This window comes from Pinus tabuliformis, chromosome 1_1 (assembly GCF_031772625.1).
Source record: "Pinus tabuliformis cultivar Carrire ecotype Pingquan chromosome 1_1, CPIR1, whole genome shotgun sequence".
NCBI lineage: Eukaryota > Viridiplantae > Streptophyta > Pinopsida > Pinales > Pinaceae > Pinus > Pinus tabuliformis.
The window spans coordinates 523,301,251-523,327,449 of record NC_142297.1 but is presented as its reverse complement, the minus strand read 5'-3'; positions in this window follow the sequence as shown (position 1 = coordinate 523,327,449).

Genomic DNA, 26,199 nt, shown 5'->3' with positions numbered 1-26,199 from the left:
ACCTCCCACTGGTCACCTTCTCGTGATGCCACATGGCAGTTAAACCTTGACCTTTGACTTCTGGTCAACTTTGACTTTGAATAACGTCTTCATACGAAGTCGATTTTCACCCATTCAAGTTGCGTTGGAATTGATTTTCCGATATCTATGCGATGGAGCTACTTTCTCTAGAATCCAATGACTTTGAATGTTTGGCCTTTTTTGGATCCTTGATCATCCATTGATCAATTTCAGATCACTTCCTCCCCACTAAGACCTTTTGGACCACCAAAAGTATTAAATTCCATAAAACAAATGTGGGTACTAGTTTCCCACTTGGTCGGTATCTGTCCACCCTATTCTGAATCTATACACTTTATTCATCCATACAATTGCCAGTAAAACATAGAAACTACAAATTATATTGAGTCCTTTTTCACCCACATCTACATTCATATTTGTTGCTAATATCCAAGCACCACTAAACAATAATAAACCCATTAACAACGTTGAAAGTATTGACATAGATGAAACCATACCCCGCTTTTTCTTCATAGTTGAAACAAAACTCAAATTATCATGCTGCAACTCTTGTCGATGTACAATTTTGGATTCCTTAAGCATGTCTCTCTATTTGTGATTAACTTTAATAATATCATGCTTAGGCACTTTAGGTTGTACACCAAAATTTTTAGTGGCATAAGTTGCTTGTTTTAAGTATTTTACTGTGAAAAGAGCTCAATCTGCTTTTATGGGGTGAGAATATTCAATATATTCAATTCTTTTTTTGAAAAGGTGATATTTATTATGTTCCCTGAAAAATATCGCTTTTCAATCATATAAATATGGGCTACCCAAGACCATCCCACATGTATCTAGTTATACAACATCACACATCACCTTATCCTTAAATTGAGAAGTTATTGCAAATGGTAACATACATTGCTTAGTCACCCGCAACTTATGGTTTTTACTCATCCAACTTAAAAGCAAAAGGTTTATGATGCTTTATGGTTTTCAATCCCAATTTATTAATCATTTTTTATGAAATTAGGTTTTTATGAAATTAGGTTAACTTGTGATCCACTATCTAGTAATGCGTCGATCTTTGTATGTTTCATAACAACCATTATATGAAATAACTTGCATCTTGAACTGTTAGAATCATTACCTTCGTCATATTTACCTATCATAATCACTGATGCGATCTGCACCTCATCGCCTGAATCTGACCTTAAGTCCATCGGTTTCACTGCTTCTACAACCATTTGCTTCCCTTTTCTTATCCACTTCGATTTCATTTTAGGATGAAATTGCCAACAGTGGTCTTCGTTATGGCCCTTTTTCTTGCAATGTTTACAAGAGAGTTTTTCAACCTCCATATTAATGAATTTTGCCTTCTTCGCTTTTCCTTTCCCCTTGCTCTCCTTTCTGGCTATTGATTACGATGATACCCTAACTCCTAATTTACTTGCTTCAATGTAAGTTGATTTTATTACCACTTCATCCAGGTTAGTAGGACTGAACATAAATACAACATTATGAATATACTCAGGTTATCCTCCTATGTATTTCATTAGAGTTTATTGAGTATTCAAGGGAATATCTAGCATCAATGCCTGTTGGAAATAATATTGATAGGGGGGGTGAATCAGTATTATCAAATTCTTTTCAATATATCTTCCTTATTTATACTTGGAATTATTCTTCAAATATTGATCGTTACTTTGTATGTTAGTAACATAAAATAATGAGCATGAACAAGAAAAACATATAGTCACACCAAAGAACACCAGATATAAGGTGGAAACCCAATGTGGGTGAAAACCACTTGCTGCAATATGTCTCTATCTTCTTTCAATTAGAAACTCCTTTTACAATGATTTTGTACTGGTGCAGTCCTTTACCAGTACGCAGGCTACAACCTGCAGAGAGCTACAACTCTCTCTCGTTTTCCAGTTTCTCCCGGAAGGGAGCTACAACCCCCTTACTTCTTTCAAGGACCACTTTTCATAAATTTTCAAAATGGATCCAAGAAGATCAAATAATCATCAAGTACATGCAAAATCACCCAAACTCCTTATACAATCAATCAAGAGTCACCCAACTTCTCAGAATGCTGTAAACAGAAAGATAGTACCAGAAATATAAACCCAGAACTCTGTTGCAATAGATAAAAGATAACCAACAAATGTTTTAAGACAGATCCGCAGTTTTTCTTTATCTGGGCTGCGAGGGCTCGCACTTCACCTTCCGCGTCTCTGCGTATCCCCGCAGAGAGCCTTCCGCTGCGCCGCGTACCCACGCACTGTGCTTTTCAATCGCGCCGCGTACTTCTACTGTGTCCCCGCACCTCGGCTTCTATCACGCCGCGTAGCTACGCACTGCGGCTTCTGTAGCTCCGCGTACTTTTACTGTGCCTCCGCACCTGAACGTCTGTCACGCCGCGTACCTCCGCACTGGGACTTTTGCTTCGCTGCGTAACCTCGCACTTTCACTGTGTACCACCTGCGTTCCCCCGCACCGGGACTTCCGCTCTGCTGCGTACCCCCGCACTTTCACAGTGAATGGTCCGCGTACCTCTGATTAGAACCCAATTAAATAGTCCTCCTATGTGCCACTGACAGTCAGATTCGCAGATCTGATCTTGTGTCCGATAGATCACACTTCATAGATTCACTTCCAACTTCACTTTTATATAGATCAAGCTTTTTAAACCGATAACCCAATATTTCAGATCTTAAGATATTCAATTTGCAAAGATACCTTAGCCAAGTGATCTCCTTCCCTATTTATAGTCAAGCCCTTATTCACACCATGGGACAAAACCATCAATAACCAATACAAGGGATCAAAACCGGGGCTAAATTAGATCCTATACCAGTGGCCAAAACCATAGGATCAAGAACGACGGGCTAAATACCATGGGCAAAACATAAGAAACCCCACGTGAGCGCGCTTCTCTGCCTTGAAGTGAGTGAACTGGGGTCCGCACCTTCTGAACGGATAACCTGTGGGTATAACCGCATCTCCTGGACGGCGAACCTGCGGGTCCGCACCTTTTGAACCATTCACCTGCGTACCTCTTAATTTTCAACATTTTGAGAGCCTGAACAGAGCATTCCCACTTGAGTGAGTTGCCATCAAGTACAACACCTGTAACATAGAGCCATACCAGAATCATAATGCCAACAATCTCCCCCTTTGGACTTGATGGCAACCTCGAGATCCTCAACGTCATTGTCCCCCTTTTACATCAAGGGCAAAGGGTTATGCTCCCCCTAAGAACATGCTCCCCTTGACTATAAACCAGATGTGCAAAGAAGAACCATAATCCACCAAACACCATAAATGACCATGAAAGAGATAGAGACATATTGCAGCAATATTCATACCAACATCCATGATCTCCTTCTGCACTTCCTCTATAATGCCAACAATGCATTATATGCTCCCCCTGAACCTGTGCCATTCGATCTTCGACCAATCCGCAACCCAGCATATGTACGCATATACCCCAGACTAACCTTGCGTACAACCAACAATCAGAGGAGAGTCAACAACAAGATGATGCATCAACAACCCCCAGCTTTTGCTTGAGGTATTCAAAGGTCTCCCTTGGCAATGGTTTGGTGAGTATATCAGGACTTGTTCCTTAGAAGGAACATACTCCAACTTGACTTTTTGTTCAAGCACTTGTTCCTAGAGAAAGTGATACTTTATTGGTATGTGCTTGGTTTTTGAATGCATGATTGGGTTCTTTGAAATGCTGATTTCACTTGTATTATCACATAAGATGGAGATAGGTGGTGTACAAGTGATTTGAAAATCCTGCAAGGTCTGCATCATCCAAAGGAGTTGAGTGCAGCAAGATGCAGCAGCAACATATTCTTCTTTAGCTGTAGACAAGGCAACCGAACTCTGTTTCTTGCTGAACCAAGATACTAATCTGGAACCCATAAAGAATGCACCACCACTTGTGCTCTTCCTGTCATCCACGCTTCTGGCCCAATCTGCATCAGTATAAGCATGAAGTGTGAGATCTGTATCTCTAGGATACCATAAGCCATAATTTTGAGTCCCTTGAAGATATTTGAAGATTCTCTTCACTGCCTGAAGATTAGTTTCCTTTGGATTTTCCTGAAATCTTCCAACTATTCCCACTGCATGCATGATGTCTAGTCGGGTACTTGTCAAATAAAGTAGACTTCCAATCATAGATCTGTAGGTTGGTTGATGTACTACTGCTGATTCATCATTTTCACTGAGGCTACATCCTGTGACCATGGGTGTACATACTGGTTTTGCATCTTCCATGCCATATTTCTTCAAAATCTGCTTGAGATACTTGGTTTGAGATAAGAAGATCCCTCCTTCCTTTTATTGGATTTGCAAGCCAAGAAAATATGTCAATTCTCCAAGCAAGGACATTTCGAATTCTTTCTGCATTACCAAGGCAAAGCTTTGACTCATAGATTCTTCATTGCTGCCAAAGATAATGTCATCTACATACACAACAAGTATTAGCACTTTGTGATTTTCAATTTTTATATAAAGATTGCTATCTACTGATCCTTTTGAAAAACCTTGTTGATGAAGATATTTGTCCAAACGATAGTACCAAGCCCTTGGAGCGTGTTTAAGACCATAGAGAGCCTTTTTCAGTCTGCATACAAGATTTGGATCATTTCCAAGAATGAAACTATCTGGCTGCTCAATGTATACTTCTTCTTCTAAGTCTCCATTCAGAAAGGATGATTTCACGTCCATTTGAAATACTTTGAAATTTTGAAAGCTTGAGAGAGCAAGGAACATTCGGATGGCCTCAAGTCTTGCAACAGGAGCAAAAGTTTCTTCAAAATCTATTCCTTCTTGTTGTGCATACCCTTTACAAACAAGTCTGGCCTTGTTTCTAATTACTTCCCCATTTTCATTCAACTTATTTTTGAAGACCCATTTTGTCCCTATAACATTCTTATCCTTTGGTCTAGGAACCAACTCCCAAGTGTTGTTCTTTTCGATCTGCTCAAGTTCTTCATCCATTGCTTTGACCCAACATTCATCTTTGCATGCTTCTTTTACATTTTGTGGTTCAGTGGATGAGAGTAATGCCAAATAGCTTGAAGCTTCTGCAATTGTTCTTCCTGTTTGTACACCTGCTTCTTTTTGCCCCAAAATCTGAGATTCTGGATGATTCTTTTGAACGTACCTATATGGAGTCTTCTCTTCTATCCTTATCTGTTCCTCTGGTTCTTTTTGAGGTTCTTCTTCTTCATCATTATGTCTTTGAGGGTAGTCTTCATCTTCTTCGATATTTTCATGATTTACTTGCCTAGGAATGTATCCTTTTTCATCAACCACTACATCAATGCTGTCAACAATTCTTCCAAGTCTTTTATTGTAGCACTTATATGCTTTGCTATGAGGAGAATAACCAAGAAGAATGCCGTCATCTGCTCTAGGTTCAAGTTTGCCAAGTTTCTCATCAGTATTCTTAATATAGCATTTGCTCCCAAAAATTTTGAAATGCTTTACTAAAGGAGTTTCACCATACCAGAGCTCATGAGGAGTTTGAGTGCTGTTCACTCGGACATTTGTTTTGTTGAGAATAACAACCGCAGCATATGCAGCTTCACCCCAGAAAGTTGCGGGAGTTCCGGATTCGTCAAGCATAGCACGAGCCATTTGTTGGACTGTTCTGTTCATCCTTTCTACCACTCCATTTTGCTGAGGAGTTCTAGCTGTAGAGAATTCCCTTCTTATCCCATGTTCTTCACAGAAATCAAAAAATTCATTTGAGGTAAACTCCCCACCTCTGTCGGACCTGAGGCACTTAATTTTGTAACCTGATTCATTTTCAACCAAGGCTTTGAAGGATTTGAATTTCTCGAATGCTTCGTCTTTGTGCTTCATAAGTCCTAACCAAACAAACCTGGAGAAATCGTCAATGAATAATATCAAGTATTCTTCTCCTCGAGGTGTCCTTTTCCTAAATGGACCACATACATCTGTATGGACTAGCTTAAGAGGCATGCTAGCTGATCCTTCCTTCTCTGGAAAGTTAGTTCTGGTTTGCTTTCCGAACTGACATGATTTTCATATGGTGTTGTCTGGAATTTTGATATCTGGAAGACCACGAACTGCCTGATATTTTCATGCTTTCCTTATTTGTGAAAAGCTTAGATGCCCCAACCTCCGGTGCCATAACTAGTGTTCATTATCCTTGCTCAAATAACATTGTTGTTGTCCTTCTTCAAATATGTATAGATTATTTGGAGTTCTTATACCTTTGATCACTGTTTCACCTGTATCAATATCACGAACACGACATCCATTTGATCTAAATATCACCTCGGTTCCTTGATCACACATCTGGCTGACACTCAGAATATTATGCTTCAATTCATCAACATACAAAACATTTCCAGCTTTGACCTTTTCATTTAACTAAGCAGTGCCTTTTCCTTTTATAGCTGCAGGAGTATCATTTCCAAAAGAAACTTTCTTTCCCTTTTCTAAAGCAGAATATGATTCAAGTTTTTCTTTATCACCTGTCATATGCTTCGAACATCCACTGTCAATGTACCATAGATTTTCTTGTCCTTCTGCATAAAATGCTATCCCACATCTTTCTGTTTGTGGTTCCTTTATTCTCCATGTTCTGGTGCTTGAGGCTTGTTCCTTTGTCTGCTGAAACCTGCTCCTGCATTCAGAATCTTCATGACCAAAGTTATTGCAAATAGAACATTCATGTCACACGGAATCAGTCAATAGTGCAGACACAACCGACCTTCCTAGAAGTCTAAGACTTTCTAATGACAAACAAGACAAAAGAGAACAATCCTTCTCTAAATATGTGTTACAATATGAGAAATCAAGTGTTTAGCTCTTACCTTTAACCAAACGTTGTTGTAGTAGCCTAGCTCCGTTGATCCGGATGAGCTCCTCCTTCTCTTCGAAACCTGCATTCACCAACAGTCGCACCATTAAATAGCACCTGATTATAACATAAAACAAAGCATATTCAACATATAGACCAAGGAGAATATGAAACAACTCATAAACAACAAGTTATTGAGAAGAATGGACTAATTTTTATTAAAGGTAACAAAAGGAACCATTACAACCTGAGCCTTGGTGTTGTGCAAGCTCCTTCCAGGGTCCACAAGGATCCTCCTTTACTCTGATCAGCTCACCCACCTCCCAATGGAAACAAGTAAAGATGGTAATCTCTCCTCACAAGCTCTCACAAGGAAGTCCTAATTCCAGCAGCATCTACCCTTAGGAATGTTCAGATTTCAACCTCCCCTCCCTCTAGCCCAATGCCTGTATTTATAGTGTTCTAGAGGAAGTTAATTAGCTCCACCATGGATGGGATAAGTCCCTCTTTCAATGGGATAGGCTCCCCTCTTCATGGGATAAGCCCCTCTTTCTTTGGGTACATGAACCATGTGGCGGCACTTCATACACGTCAAACAAGCTTCTAGAATGCTCTAGAAATGACCACAAGTAACTTTTTTAAGATGAAACTTGCGCCTTTTGACCTTTACAGGAGTACACACCCAACCCTCTACATACAGAGCGTACTTGGACACAGGCATTGTGAACTTGAGCTGCATACCCGCAGGTAAGGCTAAGAGAAACTGCATACCAGAGATAATTGACTTTAAATGAATTTTCTCTTCTTTCTGAAGTTTGACATGCAGAGCAGAGGCATGAGACTTGGCAAGGAGGATAGTATGACAGTGGATGGAGCCATACTAACTGTAAAATAGTCATGGTGACATTTTTAAGTGTAACAGATTGCCCCCTAAAGTGCGAAGCCTGTAGTAGATTAGGGTTTCATATGATCTAGGAAGGGTGAAGTACTTTATCATTTCAAGGAGTATCTTGCGGAGAGCCTGGTCAGAACCTACATTTATTCAACACAAAAGACATATATAAAATGATATCATCACTGAGGTAGGCATTCCCATACTCATATTGAAAACTTTAACTAACAATCTAACTACTGCTCTGATACAAGAATGATTTTGCAGTACATCACAATCATAGACTTCTGTAGACACAGTATGGATGCAACCATCTGTTTATAATAAGTCTACTATATAATGAATACAAAACTCCTCACAGCCTGGATGGCGGAAACTAGATCTAGGGTCTTCATCTCTACTTCTCGAATTGGTACGATCCTATCCATGCGAATAAATGAGTTGATGTCGAGCATGGTAGAAACCACTTGATTACCGGTCGATGATGTAAACCATTAACAAGTGTGAGAGAGACCACCTGTGATGTCAATGGTTCTCAAAGTACCCAGTACAATCCATGAAATGTGAATGAATGAGTTGTTGTCGAACATGTCACGGAATCCCTTGATCGAAATTCAATGATGTAAACCGTCGTCAAAGGCAAGAAACCTGCCATTGATGCATGCAGACTTCAAGGTACTGATGATTTCTAAGTCATCTTTCTAGATAATGTGCTGATGTCGATAGAAAGTGACCCGTTTCAGGCAAGCCTACAACACGAAATCATTGTTCAAGTTGAAGAAATGTTGTTGTAAGGACTGACTCAGGGATGGTCAAATGGATGACATGTGTTTTGCGTATGAATAGTTTATTTGCAGAGACCTCTTGAACACATAACGACACGACAAATGGCTTGGTGACGATTGACCCAAAAATACCCAAAACGGTTGAAGACTTTCAAAGAGGTTTAATCAACTTTTAGGGCAAAGGATTTCCCAACCCAGGTGAATGAAAAGTGTCATGTTCAAGAGCGGTGATAAGGTTCTTCTGTAGCAAAGGATAACAAATAGGTTCATTATTCTCTCTTTTCCCCCACCATTTCTGGCAAGTACCTCTTTATTTTTTACAAGCTTGAGGAGGATAACATATGCTTGATTATAAGCTCATCCTTCGGATGAGTCCAACTTAGTTTAGATTCGGACCTTAAGAAGGAGTGGTCCGTTCCTGTTTGTAATCGAACATGCCCTTTACTGTGAAATTTTAACGAGTCCAGTATAGGAGAAACTCGGCATTTTTCAATTTTAGAGAGTCTGAAAAAACTAAAGGAGACTCCAAGGTGAACTTTTTCGTAAGTTTGTGTCTCTTAAGCCCGAAAAAGTATAAAATAATACCTGAGAGAACCGCTTGATCTCGCGACCAAGGAGTACTTTCATGTTTAGTGTCGTTGACCTGAAAAGTAAAAAGCGATCAAAAACACGTCGTTTTATTTCCAATATCAAGTTTGAAACGACAAAAACCCGGCAATCTTTTCGCGTTTTTACGGTCGGAAAAGAGCTATAAGAAGACCGTCTTTTAATTCCAATTTAACGAGTGTAAAAGAAACACTCGGCAATCTTTTCATGTTTTAGGAGTCAGAAAAGGGCTTAAAAGATGACTCTGACGTGAAAAATGATAGTTCACCCTAAAGTCCTTTTATCCTGCACAAAAACAACACATTACTCATACCTGTTTAAGATGGGCAAAAATACATTGAAAAATATCCTTTTATGGTGAAAAATAAACAAATTTAGAACTCATTTATCCAAAAAACCTATAAAAAGACTTCTTACCATGTCATTTTTACCATTTTACTGTTGAGGTTGAGAAAAGGGCTTTTTGCAAGAAATTTCCCGTGAAGATTGCGGAGAATCCGACCGTCAGAATCGAACGCCGTTTCACCAGGTATTCCACAACACCCCTCTCTTGCTTTCCATCCGTTTAAAATTCAGTTTTAGGCTTTTATTTCATTTTTTGGGGGTCTTGGGGTTTCAATATGCGCACTTCGGGGTACGCAGGTCATGCACTGCTGACCTGCGTACCCCGATATTTTCTCAATGAGAAAATTACGGGGTGTACGCACCCGGCCTTAAGGGAACCTGCGTCCGGGCGCTCTGTTCCTAAGGGCCGGGGTGCGTACCCCGCAAAACGCAATTTGAAACCCCCATAACTCCAAAACCAACCAAAATTTTTGCATTTTGTGAATTCTAAATGATGTTTAATGATGTGTAGGGAGCACACCATGCTTGATTGGCGCGAAAGAGAGCACGAGGATGTTGATTTAGCCGCAATAAATCATCAACCCTCCATTGATGCTTTGAGGACATGCGGGCTATACAAATACTGGACCATAGCTGGCATGAGGGCACAGGTGCCATTCTTGGAGTGGCTGGTCGAGAGGTGGAACGTTCAGGAGCAATGCTTTTACATCGGAGAGCACCAGCTCGAGATTGAGCCCTCCGATATATATTTTCTCACTGGTTTGCCCAACAGGGGCGAGCAGCTGACTCTCTCCGGGACTAGGCCGGGTGGCCAATCCCTTGCTAGCCTCCGGCTAGAGTGGTGTAACAACCAGAACCATGAGAAAGGGATAGAAATCAAGTATATATCCCTGCCTGAACTTATGGTAATAGCTTTTACAGTTACCAGACTCTGCGGCGCAGCCGCCTTGCATATTGCCACCGGGTCCCAAATGCGGATCGCGATAGATTGCTACCAAGGCACCATTTTCAACTGGTGCGAAGCTGTGTTGGCCAACATGAAGGCCCAACTCACTAGGGTAAAGACTGGGAAACTAAAGACCTTTGGGTATGGGCCTTTGGTTGTGAGCTTTGCCCTGGAGAGAGTTCCCATGTTGATCCCTCAACAGCGGACTGTTCCAGTTGGGGTTCCTCGGGAGCCTAAGTTGACGAGATGGGTTACATTGATGGCCTGGCATCCTGATGAGGGCACGACGGTGGTTCGATTTCCTGATGGTTACTTTCACTGGCTAGAGGGCCAGGTCTTTGCTATCCAGGATTTTCCTTATGCCGGGATGGATTTTCGGAATGATCCGGACATGGTTCTTCCACCGGGAGAACAATGGGATGACAGAGGTATTTCATTTTCCACAAGTTTTTAAATTATCTATTTTTTTGTTTTTTATATATATCGTCTCAAACTAACAGTAAAAATGTTCAAAATGCAGATGTAGGCCCACGGCGTCCAGCCAATCTCCGGGCTTTTGAGAGGAGACATCCAGCTGTACCGGCACCAGCCCCACAGGATGCGGCCGCAGAGATGCTAGCTGAGTTGGAGCAGGATCTAGAGCGTCTGACGGTGGACATACCGGAGACGACCATAGATGATATTCCTATCAGACTGCAGCGTTATGTAGTCGCAGTCCCGGGGTCTTTTAGGAGATTTTTATGTAGGGTAGCCCGTGCAGTGGTGTCTTACAGAGAGCATCACCAGTGACTGGATGGTCACCTTTTGTAGTCACATGTGACATTTTGACTTTTTGTACTTATCATTTTGCCGATCATAAGGTGTTTTAAACCTATGATCGAAGACGATGTATATTTTTTGACACACTCCTATCTATATATATATCATTATTACCGGCTTATTTTGTTTAACATGTATGATGAAATGTTTATAAATTTGCATTTATGATTATTTACAAATGTCTATTTAACATTCGAGACGCCATTGCATCTGCTAATGTGTTTAAAGACCTTGGAATATGTTGATATTCAATGTAATCAAATTCACGTTCCAAGAGACGCACCCTCAAAAACAATCTCAGTAACACCGGATTTCTAATGGCATAGACTCTATTAAGCTGTAATACAACGAGTTCAGAATCTAACCTCACTATCAAACTCCGAATCCCAAATGAAATAGACTCAGATAATAATTCAATCACTGCACTGTATTCTGCAATGTTGTTTGTTGTTTGACCGAGGCTCACCCCATGCATAGAAACTAACTCGTCAGAGGGCGAATAGATAACCCAAGCTGTGGAAGAGATATTCCGTGTACTACGACAAGCACCATCAGCAAATCCAATGTACGTTTGGAGAGGCGTCGACATCTGCAATATCAAGAGCAAAACCAAGATAAGCCAGAATAACGACGAAAACACACTCTTCTAGATTAAAGCACACTGTCTAAACTAAGCACACAGTCTAAACTAAGCACACATACTGGCTAGAAAAGAAAACTAAACTAACTAAGATCTCCAGACCCATCATTTAAGCATAATACCTCTTTAGGTAAAGTCCATTTCTGGGTTGACCCAAAGAGTCCCCATCAAAGTCTACTAGCTCATAGGCCCCTTTTGCTAGCTTTCACTTAACAATGTAGGGCCCATGCCACATAGGAACGAATTTTCCAGCGCCTAGCTTATCATTAGCTTGATCATATAACAACACTAGGTCTCCTTCCGAAAAACTTTGAGGGGTCACATTCCGGTCATACTGAGCTTTCATTCGCTTTGCATGAGTCTCGATTGCTAAAGCAGCTTCACGTCGAGTCTCATCTAATTTAGCTAAGTATAACAGATGCTTCTCCTCTTCGGAAGTGGCTAGGAGTAATTCGATGGCCATTTCCAGTGACAGGATTTCGCATTCAATGGGTAACACGACTTCCAAACCATAAACTAGTTGGAAAGGGGTGAACCCTGTTGATGTTTTCACTGAGGTTTGGTATGCCCATAGCGCCGAAAATAACATGTTGTGCCAATTCAACCGATGGATACCAATGATCCGTTGGATCATGATGACTAGAACTTTGTTGATAGACTCAACCAAACCGTTTGCTTGGGGATAATAAGGAGTAGAACTATCATGGCGTAAACCAAGCTGGCTTGTAAGTTCTGTCATCATAACGTTTCGAAAATGGTGCCCATGGTCAGTGATTATCGCTTGCGGGACACCAAACCTAGCAATAATGTGATTGAATACGAAAATTGCTGTTGTTTTACCGCTTGCCTCGAATGTAGGCATCGCCTCGGCCCACTTAGTAAAATAATCAACCTCAAGGATGATATACGCATGCCCCCCGGCCGAGTGAGGGTTACAAGTAATAAAGTCGATACCCCATTTGGCGAAAGGACCAATGGCAATGATAGGGTGGAGAGGATCAGGTGGCGCGCGCATCTTTCGATCAAACACCTGACAGTTGTGGCATTTTCGGACCGCAATAATACAGTCTTTAAATAAGGACGGCCAAAAATAACCAGCGCGCAATATCTTTTGGGCAGTGGCATACCCCGACATATGACCGCCACACGCTCCAAAGTGACAATCATTCAAAACCCTCTCAGCTTCCTCATGAGTTAAGCAACGTCGAAAAATCAAGTCCGCCCCACGACGATAAAGAGTATCTCCAATAATTTTGTATTGTTGGGACTGGAATCGAATTTTCCGACGTTCCGACTTTGAGATTTCGGGCCGAAAGGATTGGGTCTGGAGATAGACGATTATATCCCCATACCACGGATCTAAAGTACTAATAAGAAACAAAGATTCGTCCGCAATGGGCTCCTCTGCCATAGTCTCAGTATCAGTGTACGGGAAATCACACATTAACTCGGCAAAAACTAAGGATTTCTTAAACTTGGTCTTCTCGAACTCCAAATCGAACTCCTGCAGGATAACGATCCATTTGGAGTACTTGCCCGCTAGCAATTGTTTAGTCAAGATATAGGTCATAGGGTTGCAATCCGAAATCACTGTAGTTTTGCGGAGAAGAATGTAGTGACGAAAACGCTGGACAGCTTGAACGGCTGCCAGGGCCAATTTTTCCACATGTGAGTATTTTAACTCAGTTGGATTTAAGGTCCGACTAAGATAATATATCACATGTTCTGTTCCGAATTCATCTTCCTGAACTAAAACCATTCCAATGGTGGAGTGGGAGGCGGCGAGATACAAGAAGTAATCCTGGTTGTAGTTGGGAGGATGCAGCAACGGTGCATGGGTTAACGTGTGCTTAAGTGCATCAAAAGATTTCTGAGCTATCTCATCCCAAGAGAATTGAGCATTTTGTTTCAACAACCGGGTGAAACCCTTTGTAATCTCAGCGTAGTTAGGAATGAATCGACGTAAAAAGTTTGCTTTCCCCTGCAAACTTTGGAGTTGGCACAAACTCGAAGGAGGAGGCAATTTGACGATAGCTTCTACCTTCGAGGGATCGACGCGGATACCGGCTTTTGAAACAATAAAACCTAGCAATCGTCCCACTTCTATGCAGAAGACACATTTTTGTGGGTTCAAACAAATTCGATAATGCCGACACCTCATGAAAATAGCTCGTAAGTGAATAGGGTGATTAGCTCGACGTAAAGAGTGAGCAGGCAAATCATCGAGATACGGTTGCACAATGTGTTTGATGTTGTGAAATGCGTAATAAATTGCCCGTTGGAAAGTGGCTCCGGTGTTCTTAAGTCCAAAAGGTAATTTGCAATAAGCAAACGTCCCCCAAGGACAAATGAAAGCTGTTTTTGGTTGATCGACAGGTAGAATATTGATTTGGTTGTAGCCGGAAAAACCGTCCATGAAGGAAAATATTTCACTGCCGGCACAATCATCAATTATTTGATCAATATAGGGCATGGGATAGTTGTCTTTTGGACAAGCACGATTTATATCCCTATAGTCGATACAGATTCTTATTGTTCCTTGTTTCTTGTTAACTGGAACAATATTCGAAACCCAATCCGTTAACGGGATTGGATAAATGAAACCTGCTTTCAACAGCTTCTCAACTTCTGCTTTAATTGCAGCCGCTTTCCTAGGGTGTATCTGACGCAGACGTTGCCGAACGGGTTTAGCGTCCGGGTAAGTCTTAATCTCATGAACAACAATGGAGGCATAAATTCCTGGCATCTCCTCATAGGACCAGGCAAACACGTCGCGGAACTCTTGGAATAGGGCCTTGTAGTTTTGAATTTCATCGTCTGTACACGAGGCACCTATATGAATGTTCTCAATAGTTCCAGTTTTGACTGAAATGTCAATGGCAATAGTTTGAGAAATGTTTGCCAAATTCAACTCTGAGTCAGGATGTTTCATCGGATTCTGAGCGTCTTTGACATATTCAACAGTAAAAATGGATGAAAAATCATTTTCAAAGACATCACCCTCAGGTAAAAACGAAGATCTGTGATGGAGATCTTCCCATGGTAGATCGTCTACACTTAGGATTTCGCAAAGTTGTTCGTCAGATGACACAACTTCAGGAAATGTTATCCATTCCGAGGTTGATGCGAAAAGTGATTCTTCACTAACCACATTCATTTGGTCAATTTGGGTTGAACTCGTGTCGGAAAAAGACTGCACTGCTTCATAAGCAATTTCATATGGACTCAAGGGCATAGCATCACCGAATGAGTCTATCTCAGATTCAGATGGGATAATCCAAGGATCATCGTAAATAATAGTGTCTGAAGTAATCATATGAATATAAGCAAATGAAGGGTCTGCATTGAGTGGAGGAAAAGGAAAAGTTCCCAGTAAACCGGAATCTTTAACTAAACCTACACCAATATCCTTGTAAGGGATAGTCGTTTTACTGACATGCTGGATACTCTCAGAAGAGGCTGGGTCGGATGAAAAATAAGCCAACTGGTCTATGGTCATGATCTTACCATTATCTAGAAATTTTATAACTCTGAAGACCGATGACATGACTGCTGTCATAGCGTAAGACCAACTGCGACCCAAAAGAAGGTTGTAGTCTAGAGGGGCATCAACCACTTCCACATCCAGACTAACGGTTTTTCCTTCAACCCCTATAGGCAAATCCTGAAGAATGCCAAACGGATGGAACCCACGGCCATCGAAGGCCTTAAGAATGGTCAGGGATTGGTTCAATGCAGGAGAACCAAGCGATCTTCCACACTGAATCGACATAATACACGTCGAAGCTCCTTCATCAATTACAGTCCGATGAATGGGCCTGTTTTTGACTATCACTGGGATCTGGAAAGCCATTTGATGAGGGAGATCCGGTGTACTATTTTCTAGATCCAAGATTATCAGGTTCGGGTCCTGAATATCGACAGCACCTATAGCCGACAATAGTAATTTGCGTTGTGCTGGGCATGACTGCAGCACTTCCAAAGCCGACATTGCTGAGGGTGAAACAACTAAATCCTCAACAATGTTATAATTCTGAGCTGCTCTCGCATGTGGATTGAAAGCAGACTTTCGAAGTATACCCTTGGCGGGCGGTTTGATTACTATGTCCGGGTTAGGTTTCTCGATCTGTAGTGGATCAGAACCAGGAGCTGAGGTTTATGGATTAGAATGAGAAGATTCTGCTTCTTTACCATCAACAGGACTCTTACTACCATAATCCTGCGACCGAGTCGCAATCCGTACATGATACATCATTAATATGGGTTCTTCACTAGCACTCGAAGAAGAGCCTATCATTTTACTCTCCTGCTTTGGAAATGGATCTTTCAAAACAGTAGGAGTTGGGGAACCCTTAACGATTTTCACAACCTCTGCCCGATGAGGGCAATCTCTTGTGAAATGATCTTCTTCACAAATTAAACAAGGATATCGAGGTTTGCGCTTCTCGTCATTAGATTCCGACTTCTCTTTTTTCTCCTTTGGAGCCTTATCTGCTTTCTCTTTCTTCTTACCTTTCTTTTTACTACCGTTTTTGGGTTTAGCCGTAGATGACTCTACAGCGTGAACGTCGGCGGTAATTTCAGGAGAAGACTCTCCTGTCGGGGAGTCTGGTAAGGTTATAATTGGAGAAGAATTCTTTGAGGATTTCTTCTTGCTTTTCGTATTTACCGTACCAATCATGCCATCAGCAGCATGAGACCCCGAAGGAGCAGCAGCGATTTGATTCGACTTAGGAAGATCTGGGATCTTCTCGTGCAACGTACCCGACTGAGTGTAAACTAAGTCAAGGTACTGGGCTTGAGCAATGACTTGCTCCTCAGTGACTACTCCGGCCTTAGCTACATCTTCTGTAATCTTCAGTAATAACGATTTTACAAAACATTCAGCTAAGATTTGGTCCGGGATATAAACTTTCACCAAACGTCTTCGACGTCGCCATTCATGAATATGGTCAGAAATATAAGTGGACATCGATTGTTTTAATGAAGTTAATAACTCAGTACCATTATCATATATGACCGGCAACTGAAAATGAGTAAGGAACGAGGTAGCTAACTGGCTAAAATTATAAAAAGAGGCCCGTGGTAACTCAATGTACCACTTGGCCGCAAGACCAATGAGTGTACGCTGGAAAAGGCGTAAACAGATCGAATCATCCGAGATAGAATTTGAAGCACACCAGAGGTGGTAAGTCATCACATGATTTGACGGATCCTCTCCAGGCTTACCTTCGAACTTAGGTATATCACTGGGAAACTTATTTGGCATTGGCGGCCAGAACGGAAGATAATTGATTGGATCGTTCGTTAGGCGCGTCAAGTCGGGTAAATCCAAAGTTGCAATAAACGGCAATTGCCGGTTAGGATCTCTAAAACTCTGGGTCACAATACCAGTTCCAGGAGGAGGATATCCAGGATAACTAGGAATAGGAATCGCATTCGGGATATTATATCCTCCTGGAAAACCAGGATTAACCGGACCGTACTGGGGCTGTTGAGGTTGTTGATAAGTATACCCAGGATACGGTTGATACTGGTAAACCGGTTGTTGGACAGCAGGACCAAGTTGATACTGCCCCTGGTACTGTTGGTACGTAAATTGAGGTTGACTTGTTACAACAGTACTTAAACCAGGCTTCCCTACAGGCATCTGAACTATGGTCTGAATCGTGGATCCAAACAACGGTAAAGATTTCTGAGGGGTGGTTGCAGAGACAGTAGAAACCGGAGCTGTCGATACTCCAGAAGTAAGTGCGGTAGACTGGACAGATGGTGCAGTAGTTGCAGCAGTCGTTTGAGATGGAGTACTAGGTGCAATTGGCGACTGAGTAACTACTGAAGTTATAGAAGTTTGAATAGTTGACTGGACGGTTGTGGTTGCTGGGGTGTACCAGAAACTACAGGTTGTCCAGTTTGAGGTAACAATTGTATACCTGGCTGCATCACCTGCTGACCTTGCGATGGATCCCACACTATCATTCCGGGGTATTGACCCATAACAGGTTGAGGATACTGAGATCCGTAACCAGGTTGAGGGTAGGATTGATAATTGATAGGTACATTTCCGATATTTTGAACATAAGTTTGCCCTTGAGGTGGTAGATAACCTTGAGTCGAGTACTGACCCTGGGGTTGATACCCTTGAGGTAAATACTGATACTGGGGTTGACCTTGACTCGAGTACTGACCTTGGGGTTGATACCCTTGAGGTAAGTACTGATACTGGGGTTGACCTTGGGGTACATATTGAGACTGGGGTTGACCTTGAGGTAAGTATTGTACCACAGGTATATACTGTCCTTGAGGTTGCCCCCCAGACACAATTTGTGTACCCTGAGGTTGCCCCCCAGGCATTACTTGAGGTTGCCCCCCAGGCGGTAACTGCCCACCTTGAGGTTGAGAACTAGGAGTTGAACCTGACATCATATAGATATCCCCTACACCCAACGGCTTATTACCATTGTTTCCAGCTAATAACCCATGTTCAATGGGTTGAGGAGATGCTCCTGCAAAAATACCAGAAAGTGACTGATATCCAGTAGGAACAGAAGGACCGCCATGTAAAAATGATTCAGATGATTGAGAAAACATGGACGACTGACCAGACATATTTACAGGACTATATATACCTCTAGATGGAAAAGGAGTACGAGGTGGAGAAAAACCGGTACTTAAGTTGTCTAGATAATTAGTTAACGAAAGATACCAAGTAGTACTTCTAGGAGGGCTGTAAAAGATAGATTCACGCTCTCTTAGATCAATGGTAGGTTGATCTTTAAGAACAGGCCCTACTTCTTCTTCTGGAGAAAGTTCTTCAATAGCAATCAATCCAGAAGGAAGATTTTCGGTTATGACTCTTTCAACCCTAGGTGAATCAGGAACACTAGAACTTGGAGTAACAGGTTCAGATATTTCAGGTTCTTCACCTGTGTCACTAGCAGATGAAAAACTACCAGTAAGCTCAGAAACTGCAACAGCGTCAGGATTATAACCTGTCTCTAGACTTTGGTAATCTGGATGGACTACCAAGGAAGACTCTCCTTCTTCAGGTGAACCTACTCTACTGCCACTAGGAGGGGTTACAAGGACTTTCAAACCTTCTAAGACACTTGGGTCGTCTCGAGGAGGTTCACCCCGAAGTCTACGGGATCGCCTCAACAATTCGGCCACAGAAACAGTCTCAGGAGACTGGCCCCGAAGTCTACGGGACTGTCTCGGTAATTCCGCCACAGTTAAAGATTTTTAACTACTGCACACGCAAACAAAGTAAAATCTCAAAGCAAACCGCCTAAAGTCTCTAAAGAACCAAACAAATTTGAAGCACACGCCTAAAGAATCTAGGGTGTCAAACCAAGCACAAACAGTAGCCTTCTGGACCAAAAGCGCTAGTTGGTGATGAAGTCCAACATCGCTGGATTCAGTACAAAAGTGGCGAGTGGAACAGTTACCTCGGCAACCTGCTTAATGAATAGACCGACACAAGTTCCTCCACTTTAACCGTCTCGAGTGAAGTGAAACCCCCGGAAAATCCAAGTGAGTCTAGATGACGTCTGCTCCAGGTACAGTGGGATCTTCCCTCCACCGTCACCTCGGTAGAATCCTAAAGATTATGGTCACTAAGGTTACCAACAGCAACAAGTACACCTGGGGGAGTAGTCTAAACTCCGACAGCATGCAAGGGCAGAGTATCAAGCTCAATCCCCTTGCCGGCTCCTTGACAATAATCCAAGGTTTACCGACAAGTGACCCCTGGCTCCTTGACAATGGTTAATCCGAGGTTTACCGTTTGTAATACGTGCATGTCTGGCGTCATTCCCAATGAGGGAGGATTGATCCCCTCACTGGTTCGGACACGAGCTCGTGCTTCTCCTTTAAGAGGAGCTTTCCTAGAGTGTAAATGAAACAGCTGGATTTATTCTATCAGAAGATAAGCTACTTGTTTGGTTTTGTTGTCTTGGAGAATTTATTACTCTCCTTCTCCAAGACACTAGCCTGATCTATATTGGTGTTTCAGAGCCCTAGTAAATAAAAATTACTACGTTGATTTTACTTTAAGCGTTAATTTTATGGCTTCCTTAAGACAAAAGGTAGTGGAGATGAAACTGGTGGTGTGTAGACTCGACTCGCAACCACTACAAAGATGCACCTAAGATGATTTACTCTACTTTCCTTTTCAATGAATTTCTTAGCTAAGAGAGTTGAGAGAATGCAATTTTATAAAAAACAACTTTCTTAACAAAGACAATCAAAGAAACAATTCTCCTTTATCTTTTCAAAACATGCACTCATGACCACTAGTTATTCACGAAAATTCCTTTTCTTCAAAAGACTACAAATGCTCCTAAAGCAAATTTGATTCCAAAAGAATTTTGTATTTTTCCTATATTAATCAAGCATATAAAACTATTTATCAAAAATCAATTTTAACAAATCTAAGGAAATCAAATCAAAATCACTCAAAAGTAAACTCAAAGGAAATTCACCTAAAAGCAAAAATAAAGAGGACAAAAGCCTACAAGGATGATTCCCGGATGTTTTACTTAGTCAAAAGCAACTAAGGATCAGTCTTATGCAGAATCATAAACTAATCGAAAAACAAAATCGAAATCTTTTTGTTCTTTTTCACAAAAATGAAATTCAAGGCTTTAAATCAACAAACTTTTCGAGATTTGCAAAGAGAAGATACAAAGGTAGATCTCTCACAAGGGTGATCTCTATGACAGGTCCGACTTCTAAGAGGGATGAACAAAACCAGGGAGATCCAAAGTTTGACAGCCTCTAATGCCAAAGTCACTACAGGACCAGTTAAAAATCAAACCCTAAGGCAAAAACTCTATGAATTTCACCAAAAACTCTCGATACTAACGGAACAAGTTCAAGTGAAGATTTTTAACAGCAAACCAATGGATCTGGGTAGGAAAAATCAATAAAACACAAAAATAAAGAGGACAAAGCAAAAATTTGAAATTTTTCTTAATTTTAACAGGGTACGCAGGCAACCTATTAAGACAGGTGCGGGTACGCTCTGTGCACACAGTAACAGTGCGTACAAGTACGCACTGTGCTGAACTCAGAGCCTGCGTACTTCGTTCAAAACTAAGAAAAACAAAAAACTAAATGAACCCTAAGCTAACCTACCCAAACACACAGTTCAACAGCTAAAAACCAGAAAACAAGCAGTGTTTCTCAGATCAAAAGATGAAATCAAGAAGAACTCAAACAAATCCATGGTGTCCCCAGCGGAGTCGCCATTTTGTCACACGGAATCAGTCAATAGTGCGGACACAACCGACCTTCCTAGAAGTCTAAGACATTCTAATGACAAACAAGACAAAAGAGAACAATCCTTCTCTAAATATGCGTTACGATATGAGAAATCAAGTGTTTAGCTCTTACCTTTAACCAAACGCTGTTGTAGTAGCCTAGCTCCGTTGATCCGGATGAGCTCCTCCTTCTCTTCGAAACCTGCATTCACCAACAGTCAAACCATTAAATAGCACCTGATTATAACATAAAACAAAGCATATTCAACATATAGACCAAGGAGTATATGAAACAACTCATAAACAACAAGTTATTGAGAAGAATGGACTAATTTGTATTAAAGGTAACAAAAGGAACCATTACAACCTGAGCCTTGGTGTTGTGCAAGCTCCTTCCAGGGTCCACAAGAATCCTCCTTTACTCTGATCAGCTCACCCACCTCCCAATGGAAACAAGTAAAGATGGTAATCTCTCCTCACAAGCTCTCACAAGGAAGTCCTAATTCCAACAGCATCTACCCTTAGGAATGTTCAGCTTTCAACCTCCCCTCCCTCTAGCCCAATGCCTGTATTTATAGTGTTCTAGAGGAAGTTAATTAGCTCCACCATGGATGGGATAAGTCCCTCTTTCAATGGGATAGACTCCCCTCTTCATGGGATAAGTCCCTCTTTCTTTGGGTACATGAACCATCTGGAGGCGCTTCATACACGTCAAACAAGCTTCTAGAATGCTCTAGAAATGACCACAAGTAACTTTTTTAAGATGAAACTTGTGCCTTTTGACCTTTACAGGAGTACGCACCCAACCCTTTACATACGGAGCGTACTTGGACGCAAACATTGTGAACTTGAGCTGCGTACCCACAGGTAAGGCTAAGAGAAACTGCGTACCAGAGATAATTGACTTTAAATGACTTTTCTCTTCTTTTTGAAGTTTGACATGCAGAGCAGAGGCATGAGACTTGGCATGGAGGATAGTATGACAGTGGATGGAGCCATACTAACTATAAAATAGTCATGGTGACATTTTTAAGTGTAACAATTCAACTTCATTTTCAAGAGCCGAAAAGTTGTTATAGGTCCTTTTTGTAGTCCCGGTCATACTTCTTTGTTTTTGAGCTTCTCTAGTCATGATTGTTTTATATGCAACACATTGAGCTGCTTTGTGACCAAAGTTATGGAAAGAGAAGCATTGCCCATTGAAGAAACTTCTGCGATTATCAAATCTACCATCCAAATGATTGTAATTTCTATTGTCATCCATTCTTGAAGAAAATAGAGAAGATTTACCTATGGTTGGTTGTAGCTTTTGTTCACCCTTAAGACAGATTGCCCTTGGTTTACCTGATAGTCTTTGTTCGTTCTTGATTTAATTCGTCCCTGCTTTACCTGGTGATCTCCATTGTGCTTTTTCTCATTCCTTCTTGCTGCATCAAGATAACTCTTTGAGGTGGATGCTTGAGACGTTTCTCCATTATACCCTAGACTTGTCTTGTTTAGCGGAGAACGTTGTACATTGATAATCTCATCCAGAGTTTCAGATCCTTTGACAAACTTAAGATTAATAGCCTTTGTTTTCTAAATTTCTTTTCTAAGACCAACAATTTCACCTTCTAACTTTTCAATATATTTTTCTTTTTCATTAATTTTAAATTGTAGAGTATCAATGATCATATTCTTTTCTTCTATACATGTCTTGAGTCTAGAAATCTCTTCACAAAAACTATCCACATCTATAGCATCCATGTAATCATCATCTTCAAATGCCATTAAAAGTTTATAGTCATTACCTCGTTCATCTTCATCACTATTTGATAGACCATCACTGTCTTCATGAGTGTAGTAGCTTTTCTTATTTACATTCTGTTTCTTGTTCCATCTAGCAGGTTCCTTTCCTTTGTCAACATTATCCTTATGAGGACATTTGGTAGCATAATGACCTACTCTTCCACAAGAAAAACATTTAAAAGGTAGCTTACCTCTGAACCTTCCAGTACCCCGTTGAAGATTTCTGACAAAATTTGATTCTTCTTCTTCTTCTGGCATGTGACTTGATTCATATTAGTCTCCTTTGCCTGAAGCCTTAAAAACAGCTTCTTTCCTGTCTAATGGACCTCCTTTTCTCATTTCATAAGCAGTTAGAATTCCGTGTAGCTGAGACATAGTAAGAGTTCGTAGATTTTCCTTTTCTTCTATTGCAGACACTTTAGATTCAAACTTGGGAGACAATGATCTTAGGACTTTTTCAACCACAACAGCCACTTTTATTTCTTCACCCAAGTTTTTCATGCAATTAACAATCTCATCTACCCGAAAGAAATAGTTAGCCACACTTTCATCATTATACATTCTGAGATTCTCATACTGAATCCTGAGGGTTTGAAGTTTTGCACATTTTACCTGTTCATCTCCTTCGTAGCTCAAAACAATCTTGTCCCATATTTATTTTGCGGATTTATATTGCATAACCTTCACGAATTCGGATTGAGATAGACATCCTAGAAGAGTATTGACCGCCTTTGCATTTGTTTCATATTTCTTCTTCTCAGTTGGATCTGTAGGAGTAGTTGATGGGAAAGTATACCCTGTTTCTATAATGTCCCATACATCTGTACACAAAGATTGAAGATAGGCAGGAACTCTTACCTTCCAATATATGAAGTTTGTCCCATCAAAAATCGGTGGCCTGATTAATGCTTCCCTCTCGTAGTTGCTCATGATGTTAGATCTTCCTTCAAGCGATCAAGCTTCTTCAGAAGGACCTGCTCTGATACCAATTGTTGGAAATAATATTGAGAGGGGGGGTGAATTAGTATTATCAAATTCTTTTCAATATATCTTCCTTATTTATACTTTGAATTATTCTTCAGATATTGATCATTACTTTGTATGTCAGTACCATAAAATAATGAGCATGAACAAGAAAAACAGATAGTCACACCAAAGAACACCAGATATAAGGTGGAAACCCAATGTGGGTGAAAACCACCTGCTGCAATATGTCTCTATCTTCTTTCAATTAGAAACTCCTTTTACAATGATTTTGTACTGGTGCAGTCCTTTACCAGTACGCAGGCTGCAACCTGCAGAGAGCTACAACTCTCTCTCGTTTTCCAGTCTCTCCTGGAAGGGAGCTACAACCCCCTTACTTCTTTCAAGGACCACTTTTCATAAATTTTCAAACTGGATCCAAGAAGATCAAATAATCATCAAGTACATGCAAAATCACCCAAACTCCTTATACAATCAATCAAGAGTCACCCAACTTCTCAGAATGTTGTAAACAGAAAGATAGTACCAGAAATATAAACCCAGAACTCTGCTGCAATAGATAAAAGATAACCAACAAATGTTTTAAGACAGATCCACAGTTTTTCTTTATCTGGGCTGCGAGGGCTCGCACTTCACCTTTTGCATCTCTGTGTATCCCTGCAAAGAGCCTTTCGCTGCGCCGCGTACCCACGCACTGTGCTTTTCAATCACGTTGCGTACTTCTACTGTGTCCCCGCACCTCAGCTTTTATCGCGCTGCGTAACTACGCACACGGCTTCTGTAGCTCCGTGTACTTTACTGTGCCTCCGCACCTGAACGTCTGTCATGCCGCGTACCTCCGCACTGGGACTTTTGCTTCGCTGCATAACCTAGCACTTTCATTGTGTACCACCTACGTTCCCCGCACCGGGATTTCCGCTCTGCTGCATACCCCCACACTTTCACAGTGAATGGTCCGCGTACCTCTGATTAGAACCCAATTAAATAGTCCTCCTATGTGCCACTGACAGTCAGATTCGCAGATCTGATCTTGTGTCCGATAGATCACACTTCATAGATTCACTTCCAACTTCACTTTTATATAGATCAAGCTTTTTAAACCGATAACCCAATATTTCAGATCTTAAGATATTCAATTTGCAAAGATACCTTAGCCAAGTGATCTCCTTCCCTATTTATAGTCAAGCCCTTATTCACACCATGGGACAAAACCATCAATAACCAATACAAGGGATCCAAACCGGGGCTAAATTAGATCCTATACCACGGGCCAAAACCATAGGATCAAGAACGGCGGGCTAAATACCATGGGCAAAACATAAGAAACCCCACGTGAGCGCGCTTCTCTGCCTTGAAGTGAGTGAACTGGGGTCCGCACCTTCTGAACGGATAACCTGCGGGTATAACCGCATCTCCTGGATGGCGAACCTGCGGGTCCGCACCTTTTGAACCATTCACCTACGTACCTCTTAATTTTCAACATTTTGAGAGCCTGAACAGAGCATTGCCACTTGAGTGAGTTTCCATCAAGTACAACACCTGTAACATAGAGCCATACCAGAATCATAATGCCAATAATGCCTTCTTACAAAACTAATCTATATATTCTTGCACTGAATGACCTTTCCTAAATTTTAGTTATTACCCTTCTATTAAATCTTCGTCCTCATATCCCAATGGATATAATTTCTTTCTAAGTGCAATAATAAAATCAGAACATGATGGAAAAATCTTACCGATATGCTCAGTACGTTTTTGTAACTTACTCTACCACCAGATCAATGTTGTTCCTTCTAAATGAAGCAATGCTATCCTGATTTTGACTTCATCTTCAGTGATCAGTTGCATGCTAAAGTAGACCTCCATTTTCTTGGCCCATTTGTCAAGCTTCTTAGCATCAACTTCTCCATTGTACATGGGTAACTCGAACTTAACATGGAGCTTCAACAATGGTTTTGAAGTTTCAGATGGAGTGAAGAGAGAAGCAATAAGGTCTTTTTGATTTCTTTCATCTTCTTTTCCAGATCGTGATGGATGTCCCACTTTTTCTTTAGGCTTTGCATCTTTATCTTTCATTTTCTTAAACTCTCGATACATTTCTTCGACTATGGCTTGCAAGGCCATGAAATCATCCACAAAGCCCACATCAGATCCAAAAGGATTATCGCGTCTTCCTTCTTCAACCATCTCTTCTCCTCGAGTTTTCCTTCTTCTCGAGCCAACATCTAGATCTCCTTCAACAAGTTCTCTTTCACCACCCCTTAATTTTCTC